The sequence below is a fragment of the Stegodyphus dumicola genome, chromosome 6, assembly GCF_044657685.1.
Source record: "Stegodyphus dumicola isolate Sdum_Otavi_A_Nest chromosome 6, ASM4465768v1".
Lineage (NCBI taxonomy): Eukaryota > Metazoa > Arthropoda > Arachnida > Araneae > Eresidae > Stegodyphus > Stegodyphus dumicola.
In genome coordinates, this window is record NC_140773.1 from 97,825,993 (window position 1) to 97,841,780 (window position 15,788).

General features: G+C 32.1%; 1 protein-coding gene across 4 annotated transcripts in view; it reads left to right on the plus strand.

The window, feature by feature from the left end:
- LOC118204165 (uncharacterized) overlaps positions 1-11,693 on the plus strand; it is an 876,973-nt gene extending 865,280 nt beyond the window's left edge. For all 4 annotated transcript variants that reach the window (XM_085818690.1, XM_085818688.1, XM_085818691.1 and 1 more), the window contains one exon: positions 11,263-11,693. The gene's annotated coding sequence lies outside the window, so the exon portion shown is untranslated. The remainder of the gene's footprint in view (positions 1-11,262) is intronic.
- Positions 11,694-15,788: the final 4,095 nt, after the last annotated feature.

Sequence of the window (15,788 nt, forward strand, 5' to 3'; positions counted from 1 at the left end):
TTAAGATTCAAAATAGATTTCGAAATAATGTACACAAGGAGTGATACAACATTTCTTTATGACAGTACTTTTACCTTCCTTCTAACATGCCTCCGTGGTGTAGCTGTAGCACACTCGACACATATTCGAGAGGTGCAGGTTCGAGTTATGGCGAGGGTCTTGCATATTTTTCATGTTTCTTGCTTCAAAATAACCTAATGAATCTACAGTGGCACCCGAACTAAAATGTGGTGGACAATAGTCTGTCACCACCAGCATTAGGTTCTTTCAACGTCAGTCGCCCTTTAAAAGCGGAGTATATAAGTTATTTTCTCCCTTATTCCAGCATGCCTTCCTGATGTAATGGTAGCACAATCGAGAGGTCAAGGTTCGAATCCCGGGAAGAGTATTGTAAATTTTTCATGTTCCCTGCTTCAAAATAACCTAATGACTCTACAACAGAAAGAACGAAAAGTCGCATACGTTAAGTAAATGTCTTGTTATAAAATGCATTTAAGTTGTAAGAATTTTGTCGTCTGTTGCAATGTAGAAGTAGTATAATAAGGAGCATACATGCTACCTGTAGTCTGTTTTATGACATTTGTATAACAGCTGCATTTATGTTTTTAAGCAGACATGTCGTTTTTCTAAAAGCAACGATTTTTCATTGTTAAACAGTATTTTGCTGTTGTTTCCGTTGCCGAACATTCGGCGTAACAGTGTGAACAATGCAAGATTTCTAAGACATCATTACACTACGCTTCTTCAAGTCGATATGCGTTTAGTTTCAGTAAGACAGCGCCGATTCTCACACTTTTATTGAAACGCTATAATTATTGCGTAGGTTTTTCGACAACTGTATCATTTCAAAATGACTGTGATCCCCGCTTTCACCCAGTTTGCAGCCGCAGATTTCTTCCCTCCTGCTGAAATATCTTAAAGGAGCGGTCTATGCAAACATCGCGCTAACACTTACAAGGTATTTTTCACTCCTTTCCGCAAACATTCGTGATGCAATTAGAAACATACTCAAAGCGTGTTCGAGAGGTCCCGAGTTCGAGTCCCAGCGTGGGCATTGCACATTTTTCACGCCTCCTACATTAAAAAAAAACTTAATGCCTCTACAAGTGGTGCCCGGAATAAAGGATGGATAAGTGGTACCCGGAATAAAGGATGGAGAAGTGGTGCCCGATGATCATTCGTTACCACTCGGATTTGGCAATTTGATCCCCTAATCCGCAGTCTCCCTTTAAAAGGGAGAGTATATAGGGCATTTTATCCTGCCTTTCCGCATGCCTTCCTGGTGTAATTTGAAGCATACTCGACGCGTATTCGAGAGGTGCAAGGTTCGAGTTTCGGCTAGGGAACTGCACATTTTTCACGTCTCCTGCTTCAAAATAACTTAATGACTCTACACTCTGACTGGCATAAAGAGAAATTTTACCACATTGCTTAACAGCCTCAGTGTACAAATATTCTTCAAAGTAGCCTTAAAGATGGTAAAGAGCATGTGAATGCATTAGGGGGCAGAACTTCCATTTCAGGCATATGTTGCAATGACATAGTTCGATGTCGCATTTGTTGGCTGTAAGATAATAAACATCGTTTATAATTACCGTATATTAATTGGTGTTTTAAACCAGCAAACCTTTACTTACTTTCTGTGATGTACACTAGTTTTCGATCATTCTGTAAATTTTATTCACTATAGCGGTGTTGAATTTAGTCTGAACATTATAATCTATTTGGATTCATTACCTACTTAAATTAAAGCAATAAATTAACACTTTCTCGCGTGAAGCATGTTACTGGAACGCAAAGTATACCGTTTTACATAAACTACTGGCTCTTGCATCTTCCGAATTCATTCAAGCCGTTGCTAATTCCAACAAAGCATTCTCCAAATGTAATATTTAAATTACGTCTTACCCTTATTTATTAGAAAGGATTATTTATTATTTTTATTATACTTATATTTATTCCTAAGGGATTCAATTTAAAAGTAAATGAACAGACCAAAATAAATTTTCAAAAAAATTGAATCACGATAACAGTAAGTCTTCATTTCGTACGATATTTACATTTAGGATAAAATAAAGTTATTTTACCTTAATTTAAAGTACAAACATTTTTAAAGTACACACATAAGTATAATTTTGTTTTCATAGTTAAAAATATTTATGTATAAGGTAATTCTTAATTAATCTGTCATTCAACTATCAAACTTCTACTAAAACACTTTCTACTAACAAACTAGAAACTTAAAGTAATCTTAAAAGTTTACCTCTTTGTTTCTTAGATTTCCTTTCAAAACACTTCCGAACTCTCGAAGTCTCGTTACTTACATTAGTTCCTTCATAGAATATTTGGATAATGCGACCATTACGTCTTAGTAAAACTCTGGCAGGGAATTTATGGTGGGCTTGCTTCAGTTTCGCTTGTTATGGTCGTTAAAGTCTGCATTTTGATATAGCTGCGCGTTCGCATAGTTACCGAATTTTACATTGCCGTATCTATGTAGTAGACTCATTATTAAAGTGAACAATCACTTGAAAATAATAAGCAATGTGAATTTTTGCTCAAGACAGTACTAGTGAGCTCATTATTTACGTCCTTATAACAATCTATTTCGACTACCTATATGACAAATAATGTTCTTTACATTTCAGATTGATTGAACATTTACAACTTTACGTTTAGTCCAACTCTATACTATTTTGAAATTACTTTCATGGCATAATATTCCATTTCTGCTTCCATTTATATTCAGCATCTATAAATTTCAGTCTACAGAGATCCAAAGAATTTATGATCAAACACTGAATTGCTCGATAGGTTAAATAAATTTACAATAATTTTCCTTCTGCATTATTGCAGATGTTGAATAACAAAATTAAAGACGCTTGTCTGATAGATAGTTTTTCCTGCGTTGCATTAAAATTCTAAAACGTCTTCCTCATGCGTGGTATTTTGATGTCTTATATACTATATTACGCAAGCAAATCTGAACTACAAGGCCGGAGTCTCCCACTTTAAGACTTCTGCCTCACGGCCAAGGAAAGACCAGATCGCTATATTCGTGCAGTGAAGTGCTCTTTATTACTGTTGCCAGAAATCTACACCTTACTGGACCTTCGAAAGTGATTTTGGCAAATGCAATAAAACATTTTAACGCCTTCCGCAGACAGAGAAGTAATAATTGCAAATTATTGTGCTTTAGATGCACATAGTTGTCAAAGAAATAATTAACACAGGTAATTAGTTCTATATCTGATTTAATAGAAAAAGCAGTTTGACAAAAATGAGCCCCATATCAATGACTTGGATTAAACACAGATCTGTGACGGATTTAATCTGATTCCAGTAAGCAAGTCTTCTGAACTGGGCAAAAGAAGAAAAAATTCCAATCATACCGGTCTTTCGTCAAGCTGAACCGATATGATGTTATATAGGACCCGACTCGTGACAATTTTCTCCTAGAGTCGTGGCCTCATGCATACAGATGTGTAAACTACACAAACTAAGGAGTGTGTAAACTACACAAACTATGGAGTGTGTAAACTACACAAACTAAGGAGGGTATATTGAGTGCAAAGAGTATTTTAGAAATCGTGTGAAATAAGTCACGATTTTGACATTGTCGTATCTAGGGCATAAAGTCATAATCATGGCTACAGCGTATCAAAGAAACCTTTTGAATTCTTATTACCATTAATATGTCTATAGAAAATGTGATTTGGATTTTAAGTAATTTTGATGCTCTTTTTTAGTGTTTTTCAATTTATTTTCCGAAGTTCATGTAGGCCTGAAACTTACCCTGAGCAAATATAATAAAAATTATTGCAAATATGTTTAATTAAGTGAACCTGTTAACATCTAAAAAAAATGTACCTTTTTGGAGCTTTATTAAAGTATGTTCTGCAGTTATTTAAATTTTCTTCTTTTCATTTATAAATTGTCTCAGTTTAAAAAAGTGATATCCGAAGAAACAACTCTATAGTCTACTTTAAACTTTATTCAACTTTATTCAGTATTCCGCATGCACTGCAACTAATATACTGTTCGCTTAAAGGATTTTATAAAGTATTTACATGACAAAAGAAAGAGGTTATACTTGGCAGCTCAACTTCCGTTAAACTTTCTGCCCATTCTTTTGAGACTTGAGAGAAGTGCTTTCGAAAAGTCAAGTTTTTATTTTATTATTATTTTTTTTTATTTTATTTTTATATTTTCTGTGCTAAAAGAAAAGGTGAATTCTGCAGAATTTTACTCACCAGTTTTCCTCCAGCAAAAATAGCTTTTCTGCAGTTATCCATTTACTTGTTTCGAGTTAGGCGCCAACGGTTATTGATGGTTGTTTTTCGGAGAAGGTTCCAGACAGCTCGGGGTTTTCCAAGACACAAGGAAAGTTCCTTTTAATTTTACTTCAAAGCGCCCCTTTGCTTTCATTTTTGAGACCAAATTGTTCAAAAGACAATGAAATGAATAGTTGTTCTGGCAAAAATTTACCGCACAAAAGCAAATTTAAAGGACCTTTAGACAGAAGAAAGATATTTATTCATTATATTTTATGATCTCATATTTGATACATATTGCGTAAAATGACCAGCGCTTGTCTGTTATTAAATCCTGAGTGTTGATTAATGTCGTAATAGCAACCCTATTTTACCAGCAGATGCCTCACAATGCATTTCTTGCTTTCAAATTATAAATGTTTATAGCGAAGGAAACCTTTCTTTCAACTGAACGCAGCATTTTACATGCAAACAAAAATTCTGCAAACACTGGCTGAAAGTTTTTTTTATATATTTCCTTAATTTATTTTAAAATTTCATTCATTTAAAAATGTAATTTGTTTTTTTAACTAAGACACTAGTGTTATTAGTTGCAAAATCAGATGACTCAAACTGGAGACGTCATAAATATAAAAAACAGATTATCTAGTTATCTTATGGGATCTCTTCTACATAGTAATTTATTGATTATTGCCACATCTTGTCTCCAATTAAATCCCTCAGTATTTATTACAGTAGCAGTTAATACTATTTTTCTTATCATATGTGTCGCAAGACGCTTCTTGTCCGCGAATTCTAAATATTTATAATGCTGGAAGCACTTCGTTCAGTTTTAAGCAACATATATCATGCAGGGATAAAAGATCGCAAATACGAAACGAACTTTTTCATGCTTCCTCGATATAGTCGTATGACAAAACTTGAAGCTCTTTAAAATTGTTTTAATTATTTACTTGGAATATTTAAAGAATTTTATTTGTTTTTTCTTGTAATATATATACATAATCTTTACTTTAAAATTCACTCATTTTTTTACACTTAAAACAAAACTGAAATATAAAGATAATTTTATCTTTCTTTATCAACTAAAAACCATAGAAATGTAAACAACGACAGTTATTTCGAAATTACATAATTGTAATTATTTTATAACAACAAATATAAGTTCTCCCCTACTTCTGTTAGCAATAATCCTACTTATTGCTAACAGAAGTAGTAGTAGTATAAGTAGTAATACTTCTGTTAGCAATAAGTAGGATTATTGCTAACAGAAGTAGGGGAGATAGTCGTTTTTCAATAGCTATAAAATTAATATTAAAATTAGACAAATGCTATGGTATTTGTATTTGCATGAACACTTACGTGTTTGATTTTCAAAATTTAATTGACCAAAACAAAAAAAGGAATCCTCAAGAATTATATAAAAATTTAATTAATTTATTACAGAAGCACCTATCTTTCAAGTTATAAATGTAAGAAAACTACCTAACTATGTGCTGGAAATTGTTTTGTCCCGTAAACAGTAATGAAGTGAAAAACTGATAGGGGCAGTAATGTAGTAACAGTATGAAATAAAAATTAGAGTTAGGCATTTAAAATAAATTATAGGTTAAATTCCATAAAAAAATGTCTATTTAGTATCAAATCACTCTTTATTTCCTAAATCACAGAAATGGTTATTTTTAGGGGTCTGTTGGATCATGACTTTAATACGAACAGTGTATCTTTTGCAGCTTCTGATTTAAAACTTCTATTCCAGTTGTACAAAATGAAATTTAATGTCGCTCACATATTCTTGCACCCACGCGTACCGTGTGCGCTTTTAAATTTGTAGATCTTGCGAGATTTAAAACGTTTCTGATATAGGATATCAGGATATTAATTATCAGAACTCCAATTATTCAAGTAAAATCAAAGTGATTTATTCATTCTCGCGTACCCTGCTTATGTCAGAATAAAATCCATAATAAAGCCAGGAAGTAAAGTAGTTTTCGTACGAAACTCCAGTGTCTCAGTGTAAAAAACAACTGGGCAGCTAGTACTCGCACCGCAAAAACTTTCCTAATTAGAAAGAATTTCGGAGAGATGAATGACGTCTTGCAAACGGATTTCCTACGACTTTTCAGGCCCTTTTCTACAGAATTTAGGTCAAGTAATCTAATTGGCTTCCATGGCTCAAATCCATGTTTCGAATGTCCATATTTTCAAGCTACCCATCAATCAACACTACGATTAAACGGAATATAAAAAGCTATAAAGTTAACCTACGAGAAAAGCTCTGCTCTAGAAAACATAGGCTGATGATCGTATAATTTATCCTTCGTTTTAGAAATTCAAAGAATTTCCTGAGAATATATGATAGCCCTCAATATCATGAGAATTCACTATTATAATGGCCTATTTCACTCGCAATTGAGGAGATATATTCAGTTCATTGTTTACAGATAAAAATGCATTGTGAATTTGAGTCTTCATTGACTCAAGGTATGAGTCTGCGGATTTTGTGTGCCACTCTATGCTATCTGCGACCGGTTGAAATGTAAGCTCATGAAAGAAATGTTGAGCGAAATAGAGATTTTAGGTTTTATTTTTAAAAAGCCGTAACATGTTATTTATGTCTTCTTAAACTGAATTTCTAGGTACTTCAAGGAACAATTATGCCAAGAATTGACTGTAACTCAAGAGAATTACCTTATAACTATTACATAATAGAACTGCTTTCATTTCATACTCAGGTAAGGGTTTAAGCAATTTTGGTAGAATAGTAAAAATAAGACGCACCCGTTAAATGGTTTTCTTCTCCCAAAATGTTCAATTTGGAATTTTATAAGAAATATATGATTTTCTATTTGTTAACTTACATTTGGACATCAGTGTGCCAGTCATGAAAATCTGGGTGCAACGAAATTTTGTCCAACACTTTCTAATGCGTGCGCCAATGGTGGAGCCATTAGAGCAAAAAGCTTGAAAAATCACCTTTACATTCGCCAAGATTCGAACTCCTGATCTTCCGACTGGCTAACCGAGCGTGTTTTCCAGTTTCACCAGGAAGGCACGTAATAAGGAGGGAGAAAATTCCTTATATATTAGGCATGTTACCTAAAAACGAAAAGTCATTAAGTTTAAAAATGAGTCTAACTTTTAACGTTTTCAAACCTAGTTAAAAAAAAATTGTGAATTTTTGGAAATTTTAAATTTATTTTTCTTCCACGATATATGTTATTTCCAAGCTTCAACATTTTACATATATTTTAATTTGAGTTCAATTTCAGATTGCACAGATTTTGAAATTCTCTCAGTAAAAGTGTATATTTTTATAGTCATACAAAAATGTACCTCTAAAACGCAAGAAAAAAAGCAGTTTATCAAACGATTCTTATTAATTAGCTTTGAAGAGGACCTTTCATTTTATTTAACAACACACAACTTGCAGTACTCATAACATAAAAATTGTCAATAAACGCATTTATATTTTATATTTTCAGTTCTTCTGCGCCAAATTTACAACCACATGGCGCATTAAAAAAACTGCGTGTACTAGATGTTTGAAACGTTTTCTTAAGAAAGTTGCCCAGTTTTAAAAATATCTTCAGTTGAAGATTTCTTTTTGTTTCCTTCATGGTCTTACTCCCAAATAAGCCTATTTTTAAAAACTATAAAATGTTTGACAGTCTTAAGTGCAAACTGCAAATAAAAGATATGTGTGAAATTTATTGATTTGGGTTCGAAACGTATTCATATCTAATATTTATTAATAATGAAACTGATATGTACCTCACGTCCGTTGAAATTTGTTCTTCAAAAGCATTCATCATGTTTTCTTTTCTATACATATCATTAAATAGGATTTATTATTTTTATGTATGATATATAATATGGCGGCAAATACAAAACTCATATGCTCCGATATAAATGTTATATTTTTATGATGACCAAAAGCTTATCATTCTGACCACATTTCATTTTTGTGCAATCAAAAATTATACAAGTATATTACTCTTGCTTATTGCTCAATTGCTAGTGTTGAAAATAGCCTTTAATTCAACCACCTCGAAGTAAACCTTCTTGAAATAAAGGCAGCTGCTCAAAATTTAGACTCCACACAAAAGTTTTGTATTCTACCTTTGGGATAACCTGAACGCACGAACAATTCTGAAGATTTTTCAAGAACAAAATCTGAAGTTAATTTTCTGTACAGTTCCATACTATAAAATTCTTCTTTCGATAAAAAAATAATTTCGATATTTTAAACTATTTTAAATTTTTGTGCATAGATTATGAATGAAATGATTTGCTTTCTATTTTTACCCAAGTAATAGCCTAGTGTACAGAATGTATATATAGTACTTACGTTTACCTAGTTGATGTCACCCTTCAGTGTTTAAAACTCTCTCAGCGGAGTACAAAAGAAAATAAAAAACCTTATACACAGCATTTTTAATAACTTATAAATGTTATTGATAAGCAAAGCAAATTAACATTAACATTGATAAACGAAACAATAACAACACTGCTATAAGTATAACAAAACTGTTATAATACTATTGTTAAGCAAAACAAAATATTTGCACATTTGAGTCGCTTGTTTCAACCTTTTTTTAATAAGAGACATACGGTGGGGACGTTGTTAGTAGCATCAGCATTTGTAAACATTTTCCTAATATTCCGTTTTTTGGATATGTAACTCCTAGAGACACTCGCCAAATAGCAACTCCGGCCCATCATTACGCAATCCAAAATTGTTTGTCCTTCTTCAATATTACACATTAAATATTTCAAAGGAAACATCATTACGTGGAGCTTTTTGCTTTTCTATTAGATTTTAGGGCAGCCATCACATTATGATCCTGCAAAGTTGACACTAACTATGCAAATTGCATGTTCTGTATGAAATACTAAATTTCTGGTCCAGTGTTTGTAGATGGATCTATCGTTATTTAAACTTTCAAGTTGAAGGCTTCCGTTTGTGTTTGTGATTATTCTTTCACAAACTGACTAGACTACATCGAATCAATAAAGTTTATATACTCGCCTTATAAGAAGCTGCAGTGTTGCAGTGTATGTAATCACTGCCATATCCTTCCGTAATAACTTCATAAATTTCAGGCTGAAGTTTAATTTTAGCCCATACAAAGCGCACTATATCTTAGTGTTTTCCGTCGTAATTGAGACTAATAGTCACTATATCCTTGACACTTAATCCCAGCATGAACAGCCCCCACCAAAAAAGAATCAGATGAAAGATTTCTATCTAATAATAGAACATTTTCAAACGTCGGAAACATTTTATAGTGTGTGTGTAAGGATTATGTTAATTTTACTAACAGTTAAATTTTGAGTTGAACTTCCTTTCCTATCGCTTCTTAATTTCAACTTACCACTTCCAGCCAGAACGTAGTTTTAGAATCCCGCGTGAATGCAAATTGAGGAAGGGCGTATTTAACCACGAAGTTCTACTGTCTTAGTTAGAGAGACCCAGAGATTTCTTCCTTTCCGATCGCCTTTTTAGGCTACTCCCTCTTAAGCTATTTTTACGCTCGGCCATACTTTAGGCCCTTAATAGCTTTGCAGTCAATTAGCGTTAAGGCGCCAACTCCGTTATATTCTTGATAGCATCGGCTATATCTTTTTAGTTAAGTTTAAATTCTTAATTTCTTTCCAAATTCAAGCCCAAGTGTCGGCTTTATTGTAGAACTCCAAGGTGGAGTTCAATTAAATATTATTTTGAATAATAAAGGGTCTTTTAACCTTTTCCAAGTTTTAATTATTGTCGCACAGACTCAAGCGATTATTCTCTTACTAGTTCTTAAGATTCTTCACATTCAACTGTAACTTAAAGCACACAGTACAGAATCTTTACAAGTGTGATCCAAATCCGCCAATTGCACAGTTATCCAAAATTAGTTAATATGCAAAAAATTATTTCTCTTGAAAATACCATTCAATACAACACATTTAACATAGAACTGCATGAAATAACAATTTTTAAGAATTTTTATTCTGTAAAATTTTGTTTTAAACTAAGCTATTATTTCATGTTTTGATAATGCAGGACCCAGAACCACTCTTCATTGCTCCTATCTTACTCTCCATATTTAGTTAAAAGGGAATAAATAAATTTGCACTTAAAGCTTGAATGGTACCACTGATATTCACCTCTATGATTTCGAAACTATCTAAATTCACGGATGAGGTGTTTTAACGTCCTCAGCAACATGAAAAAAAGCTATGAAAAGGCATATCTCAATGTATCTTACAAAAATCAGAAACTCTTTTCTGATAACCGTTCCAATGTTTATTACGAAGTATTATGTTGTTTTGGGTAATGCGGCGTATGATGAATAATGTCGCAATTGAAAAATTTTCATAATAAAGTTCTTTAAAGAATAAAAAGACCTGTGAGTTTATATATTTCTATGTTAATTTTTTCCTGCTGAAAAGCTAAAAAAATGTAATATTTGTAAATGTTTACTTACTTTTATACCAACAACCTAGATTATGCATATTATGAGTGTTCATGTAAAACACTGATAAAGAATGCATAAAATGTGTTTAAAATGTAATAGAAATATCTTCAAAGCTTTCTACGATGCGTACCATTAACCAGGCCTTAAACCTTCAATAAAACCGTTACCTTCCACGAATTCTGACATTTTTTTTCCTCTCAAATATTAGATAAATTAAACTGATTGGATTACAGTTATATCGAATTTATTATAAATGTAATAAGCATCGCACGTGTTTTCAGAATGTTGCACGATTGCTAATGTTTCTTAAGAAGTTAAAAATTTAATAATTTACTACACATTTTCTCGAGTCTTGGAAACCATTTTAATTTATAAAATACTTACATAAATACACTTTGATACAAAATTCAAATTTATTTCTAAAATAACAACTTGTTATACCCATGCTAAGATTCTGCATATTGATGGGACGGACTCTAGTATCTCTCCTGCAATCTATAATCATATTTCCAATTTTTCAGGTAACAGTAAATTCTACGTCATTCAGCTGCACTACCTGGAAGGCAATAAATGGATTTTCCGAATCTCCAACCAGAGAAAGAGAACTGAATAAAGCAGATTGAATAAATAGAGAAAGTATATAAGAACAAGTGAGGAAATAATTTCATTTGCCACATTGAGACAGAGTTAAATCACATTTCTTCCGGAGGTTTAAAGAAAAGCGGGAAAATTGCTGCTGCCTCACGGTAACTTCATTCTCCGATGCGGAGAAATCAAGACTTTTTTTTTTTTTTTTTTTTTTTTTGTGCGCTGCAATGACGAATACCCAAGCGAAGGACTTTAATCTTATGATTGAAGAAAAGAATGACATGAAATTTGTTTGTTTACAAAAGTTAATACGGTAACCCAAGAAAATGTACTTGAAAACTGAATAAAATATTGGAAGTTTTTATTCTCATTTTTTTATTTCACGCAAGAAACGCATATTCTATTATTGCATAACAGAGAATTTGGATACTATAGTAAATCACTACTTAGAACAAACTTTTTCACCTTTACCTCCTTAATTCAGTATTAAAATGATTCCTTTTTATTTATCTGCCAGAAAAAATATTTATTTTTAAAAATAATTTATCAAGCAAAGCAGTAATAACAATTTTTGAAAAACCAATTTTGGTCAAGAAAACATCTTGCGCAATATGCTGCAAAATAAGTAAAAAATAAAAATTGTAGAAAGCTCGTCTAAAAGTTACCAAGAGCTGCTGCTCCAAAAGGTTTAAGACGTTTTCAAACTTTTAACTTTTTCTGTTTTTTAATTTTATTGTATTTATGTTTTACATGTCTAATGATTTGCTTTTCATGTGTATTAATTTTTGAAAACGTCTTAAACCTTTTGGAGCAGCAACTCTTGGTAACTTTTAGGCGAGCTTTCTACAATTTTTATTTTTAAAAATATAGATAACGCATTTTTTTTTCTTAAAATATTCACTTTAAGGTGAAACTACAGTTTATTTAAAGTTAATACAGCTAAAAATATAAACAAAACTTCTTTTCTTGCGCTTTGCAGGTTCAGCTTATTCTTAGATAAATGTCATAGTAAACGACCTTCCAAAAATGACATCAGTTTGGCAACTTCTAATATGTGTATAAAATCCATGATAGCTATTTTCCAACCAGAGTTTAGAATGAATTTTCATACAGACAACAAATTAGACTTATCCTAAAAAAGTGGGAAATGATCAAAATAAATTAGCGCTTAAACGCTAGTAAATTAATTTAATGAAATAATAAAACACTAGTAAATTAATTTAATGAAGGAAAAAATCTGAAGGATTTCAGATTTCATAACATGCCCAAAGGGGTGTTTTTTTCACCTATGCACACATAGGCGTTTCAAGAGCAAAAGCATTAGCCCAAAAGGGTAAAAATATATAAAAACAGCATATCTTTGGAATTTTGAAAGAAAATCTCAAGCGCTAGATCTAAAAATGATTTATTCCGTACAGTGTTATCATTGCCTGCTTTAAAATCATTGAGGTTTTTAATCAAAAATTCGTTAAAGGTTTACAAAATAGCAAATATATAATAAACCAAATTCCAAACTACGAATTCGGGCTTCCAGGTGGTTATATTTGCTTGGAGGACTATATTCTTTAAAATGTGATGACTCTAGTTATTGTTGTGCTTCATATACATACATTCATGCATATTGTTCATTATTTAGTTCCTTTAAATATAATACAGGGCGATAATATTTATTGGCAACAATTTAAAAGGTGGTTCAATGCTTTTAGTGATTCGACGCAAAATGTCATTTCGAGACTAACAGCCCTTCTGGACTAACGCCCTTTTGAGCTAGTAAACAAAATAGTAACTTAATGCAGAAAGTAATTGCATTATATTTCATGGCAATAGAGATCATCAATACAAATATGGAATCAACATAATATGATCCAGAATAGCGTACAAGTACCAACTAAGGTGATGATATCGTCATCCATTAAACTGGGCTTTCTATAATTATATTTACATTTTTATTTATTATAACTTAATAAGAGAAATAAATACTTCATTACTATTCCTTAGAAATAGCAATGTATCTACCCATCTAACAAATTAGCATACACTGAAAACACTTGAATTCATTTCATTAACATTCTAAACTGATATTTTAGCATAGTTTGTGACTGAATTCATGACTAAGGAGTATCATTAGCTTAGAAAACAAGAGAATGATAAGAACTCAGACAGTACAAACTCGATTAAAAATAAGTAGCTGCAAAAGTTTCTCTGTAAAGTGCAAAGATAGTTTTTAACCATTCACGTTCTAAACTAATATTTCCTCGCCCAATATTCTAGGCAACATTCCTATTCTTCTAGAGACTGTACATTATTTTCTAATTTAATTTAATACTGAACTTATTATAATAACTTTCTTAAAAATCACCTTTATATTTTTTCTTCGGTTATTCTTCTCTACGAAATAGACGAACACTTATTTCCTTTTTTTTTTTTTCTTTATCATTCTTCCGTAATTTCTTCAATAAGTTCCAGATGTAAAATGGGAATAAATTTATCTTGAAATATTTAGCTTCTGCTTCGACTTGTATATTTATTATTTTGTCTTGAAGTGGTATGTTATGAAATAAATTCTTACCAATAGATTTAAATAACTGCAAAAAGTTGACATCGATTTCATTTTATTAGAATGGAGCTTTAAAGTCACAAAAAGACTGCTGCTACCATCCAGGCATCATTTCTTGAATGCATCGAATCGAAAATTTTCTTTCCTTGGTGGCAATGATGTATTCTGCACTCCAACCTTTAATCTCTTTATTAAAGAGGGATGATTTGCTGTCAACTGCACTCGCGATTCAAATTACTCACAGCTATAAGTAAACAAGAAATTTATTTATACTCTTATACTCTAGAGTAACTTACACCAATAGAGTATATTTCAAAATTGAATAAAGTGCTGAGAGTTTCTTACTCCCATTTATTTCATTTTATTTCGATAAAAACAATTTCCTTGGGAGAAATTTTGAAAACGCTGTAATAAATCGATACTCCCTGCAGAAATTTTATTTTTTATTTCATACGTTTTGTTCCTCCGCGTGTGCTGGCTTTCAGTTTTTATCGTTACTGGTTTTACTCTCCAATTTATTGCAGATAAATAACAATATTTCTTCTACAATAGTTAAAAAGACGAAAAATAATCAGTGTTTTTCACAAAACAGTAAATTGTACTTCATCTGTGATAGTTTACGATTTTAGCCATTTCAGAGTAAGTCGGAGAGAGTTATTCAGAGTGTGATTTAAAATTTTCGCACAACACTGGATTTAATGCTTTAAATAAGAAAATAGATTTCTTGACAAAAACTGCTCCTTTTTTAATTTCTTAGAACTTCCTTCGATGTTCTTCTTTCAAATTTATGAAATTGTAGTCAGAGTCTTCTCTTATCGTGCAATTTATAACGAAAATAAAGAGGGGATATGGCAAAACACGCATTGTCTAAGGAAAAGATACCCTTGCCCAGAATGGTTTAGTAGTTCTAATAAATTATCAGTTTAAACTTTTGATACACACACACACACATATATATATAGTGTTTACACATTTTCAATACACAATATGCACACTTTTAGTAGCTTTGCCAGTTACCGAACTGCCAAAGATTACTCAGTGTTGTCAGTTAGTCCCAGTTTTGAGCCCGAGCAAGCAGACTTTCTATATGGTTGGTTTTTGTGGTTTTTGTCTTGCGTAACGGGAAAACGAGCCAGATTCCTTCTTGGAAGAGTGGTTCTCGAGACAGACCTCCACGAAGGCATCCCTCCCTTTAGCAGATAGACGTCGTGTGTTTGCGTACTCAAATAGTCAACCAACCAAGCGAACAAAAATTTTAATAATGCAAGTTGCTCATAAATGTATTCATACCACTGTATTTATTTACAGTAAAATGGTGCCTCGCAAAACGAAGGCAATCCACTCCAAGGCAGTGCTTAATTTCAGGAACGCTCGTTATGAAATTTCCTGCGTGTTACTATGTTGTAATTTTTTCCCAGTTTGAGTTCTTTCCTAATTCAAAGTTCCTAGTTCCAAGAGCAGTTCTAAATCACAGAATATTGTAAAAAAGAATGCTAAAAGTTCTACTAATTGTGGAAACGTTTGGAACTTACTTATTAGTTATTTACAAAAAGTATTTATGATCACCAAGTATGTACCTAGTTGCACAGGTTTTGAGTTAGTATGAAGTATTTCTAGTAACTTTAAATGAAAGTTCAACTTCACCAAAACTTCCTGCATATCTTCGATTTCCTGCATATCTGCCTATGGTCTGGGGGAATTTTCGGTTTCAAGAAAGTATCTGAAGAGGTTAGCTTCTCCCTATGCATCAAAATAGTCTGAAAATTGTGCATGGTGTTATCACTGAGAAGATATACCAATATCTTCACTTTAGCTTGACTGCCTTTGACCTAGATCTTTTCTCATTTCATCATAATGTCTCTTCAACAACAAAAGAATGTTCGCTGCCTTTCAATTGTGATT